Raw genomic sequence first — 3,460 nt, forward strand, 5'->3', positions numbered from 1 at the left:
AGAGTTGTAGTGTACAACCTGATGACTACAGTTCATACTGCTCTATAGTGTATTTGAGAGGTGTTAAAGGAAAGCCAATTCAGAAAGTCTCATTCCACAAAGAAAAAGATGTCCTTTCTTTTCTCTTTCCTTTCTTTTTGTATCTCTAAGAGATGATGGTGGTGAACTCAACTTATTCTGGTTATCTTCTTAGGGTCAATGAAAGTGAAATCATTGTGTTGTGTGCCTGAAATATGCACAGTGCTCTATGTCAATGATATCAATAAAACTGGGGCAAAAAAATTTTACTATTCATAATGACCCCCAAGAAAGTTGACTTGGTAAAAAGAATGGCAGGTAAACAAAACTAAAATCGGCAGAACCTAAAATCAGTAGATTATGATAGGGATAAAAACATCCAAGCCACTTGCATAAACAATGGATTCTGAGTTCAAAAATCAGTGAATTACAATGAAAGGAGATGAATCAAATTTTAAATTTGTGTTCTATTTTAAAGAGTTGGTCAAGGAAAAAAATATCTTCATAAAATAACTCTGAAAATTACCTTCCTAAATAAAGTTTTCATGTTTTGGAAACTCTTATTTTAAGCTTTGAAATGGGCACAGAATGACATTTGGTTTGATCCAAGTTGTCTCAGGGAAAATGGATGAAGTAAAATGCCTGAGACTGGACCTACATGGAAAGGTATAAATGGCCCAATAAAATTCATTTCTCTCTCTTTGCCGTGTTTCAATATAATTTATTTTTATGTCATTAAGTACATGAAGTTCATGGATATGTTCTAAATCTTTTAAAGGCCCTAATATCTTTGTACCACCTCCCTGTACCCTGTCTTCACATCTCATTGCATCTAGTGAAACTAAACCTCTATACCATGAATCAGAATTTTCCTATGACCACCTCCTTCCAGCCCTTGACAAATAGCATTCTACTTTCTGTCTTTAGGAATCTACTTTAGGTAGGTCCCAAGAGTGAAGTTAAAGTGTGTATTTTTATGAATGCTCATATCACTTAGCATAATATCCTCAACGTTCACCCATGTTGTGGCACATGTCAATGTTTTCCTTTTCTTTTAAGAAAGAATACTATTCCAGTCTCTGTGTATGCAACTACTGCTCCTTCTTGGACAGAGTCTTGGATTGTGTTCATCATTCATGGCTCTTATGAAAATGGTGCCATGAAAAGGTGTGTTCAGATACATCTTCAGATACATCTTCAAGACCATGCTGTCAATTAAGTTGGGTATCTACCCCAGAAGAGGAACTACTAGAATACATGGTAATTCTAATGTTGATTGTTTTGAAGAACTGCCATGCTTATTTCACAGCAATTCCATTAACATTCCTACCACACACAGTGTACAAGGTTCCAACCTCTCTGCATCTTTGCGAACACTTGATCTTCTCTTTTCTTTTAAGTCTTTCTTTCTTTTTCTGGGGTGAGTCATCTTAATGGATGTGAAATGGTATCTCATTGATTTCCATAATTTGGATTTCCTGAAAAATTAGTGATGGGAGGTATCTTTTCAAATTTCTTTCCATGTGCCTATCCCTGAGGATAATAGGTCTGTTCCCCACTTGTACAGTCACACATAACATTTAATTTGTTCATTGTTGTTGAGTTTATGTGATCTCTATGTATTGTAGATATTGAGGTGTTAGATACATGGCTTGAAAATATGTTCTCCCATCCTGTGGACTGTGCTTTTCCTTCATTGATCAGGACTTTTAAAGTCACAAAGATTTTAAGTATTCTGAATGTCCAGTATGTGAATTTATTTTTCTTTTCCATCCTATGCCTTGCAGATCCTATCCATTAACTTACTGCCAGATCCTGTTTTATGAAGCTGATGAAAATGATGGCTACTGACTTCCAACTTGAGAGATGAAAAAGGTTCATTGGTGGAGGCAGGCAGCATCATGAACTAGAAAAGCACAGGCCTGAGGTTGGGGTCCTGACAATATGTGATGGCATGATGATTGGAATACATACGGTGGGCCAGCACCACATGTGTGGATGATGGGAGCAGTGAGACATACGACTGGACATTCCCCAAGCTCAGTCCTTCTTCAAAGTGAGCCTTTTATTGCACTCCACTCCATCGATGTTTGAAGAGCTTTTTTTTTTTTTTAAATATTTTATTTATTTATTTGTCAGAGAGAGAGAGAGCACAAGCAAGAGGAGAAGCAGACAGAGCAGGCAGAGAAAGAAGCCGGCCTCCCACTGAGCAAGGAGGCAGATTTGGGACTCGATCCCTGGACCGTGAGATCATGACCTGAAATGAAGGCAGCCGCATAAACAACTGAGCCAGCCAGTTGTCGCAATGTTTGAAGAATTTCTTAATCAGATGAGGAACATAATCTCACAGGACAAAGGGTGATGAATGGGTTGTGGGTCACCTGCTTTCAAGGCACTTTTTATTCCCCTATCTTGGGGAGTTACTATCTCAAGTCAATTGCAAAGAAGGTTACAATGACTCAAGAACACTGGGATCAAATCCCAAGAGGCACCCATCTCTAATTCCCATGCTGAGCTGAATTCATGTAAGACTTTTATACATTTGCTCTGTGTTCCCAGTGCATGGTCACTATGTTCTATGGGACAGAGCAGAGGGACATGTTTGAAGGTGAGCTAGAGAGCTATTGTCATCTTCATGAGTGAGAGGAAGGCCCTACCTCTAGTCATAGCACAAATGAACAAAAGGGATTGATGTCATCAAAGATAAAGAACCATCAGCTACCAGTATTCATGCCAGCTGTACGAAAACTTGTGGTGAGGCCTCCTGTGGCAAGTACGGATGTTAGGTGCTTGAGGTGACTCACCTTAAAGAGAAAAAAGATTTTGCCACCCTGTCAAGAATGCTCAGAATTGACTTCAAGAGCAAGAGGACAAGAACTGAAGAAAGCATGTTTGAAAACCTTTTCAGGGCTGAAATAAAAAAGGTAGCATGCACTGAGAATTGCTTCATCATGAATAGGCCATCTCATTTCATTGCTTGAGGGCAGAAAAGAAATCATCCTGTATTTTCCACGTTGAAAAGAAGAAAACAGAACCTTGGATTGTATTTTTTTAATTTAATGTCAGTTAGCCAACAGGCAGTACATCCCGCACTTCAGATGTAGTGCCTAGTACCCCAGTGCTCATGACATGGCCTGCCTTCCTTAATACTCTTCACCCAATTACCCCATACCCCACTCAGCAGCCCTCAGTTTGTTTTCTAGTTAAGAGCCTCTCATCATTTTTTCTCCCTCTCTGGTGGCTTCCCATTTAGTTTTTCCTCCCTTCCTCTACGATTATCATATGGCTTCATTCCTATATGGAACCTAAGAAACAGTGTAGTGGATCATAGTGGATTTTCTTTAAATGATGTTATTTTTATACCATTCCATGTTTGACTGAATTTCACTTTTCCCGAAAAATGACCCATTCCAGTGAGGTGTCCATTTGCCCTGAAGGGACG

The sequence above is a fragment of the Mustela nivalis genome (genome assembly GCF_964662115.1).
Source record: "Mustela nivalis genome assembly, chromosome: 8".
Classification (NCBI taxonomy): Eukaryota; Metazoa; Chordata; class Mammalia; order Carnivora; family Mustelidae; genus Mustela; species Mustela nivalis.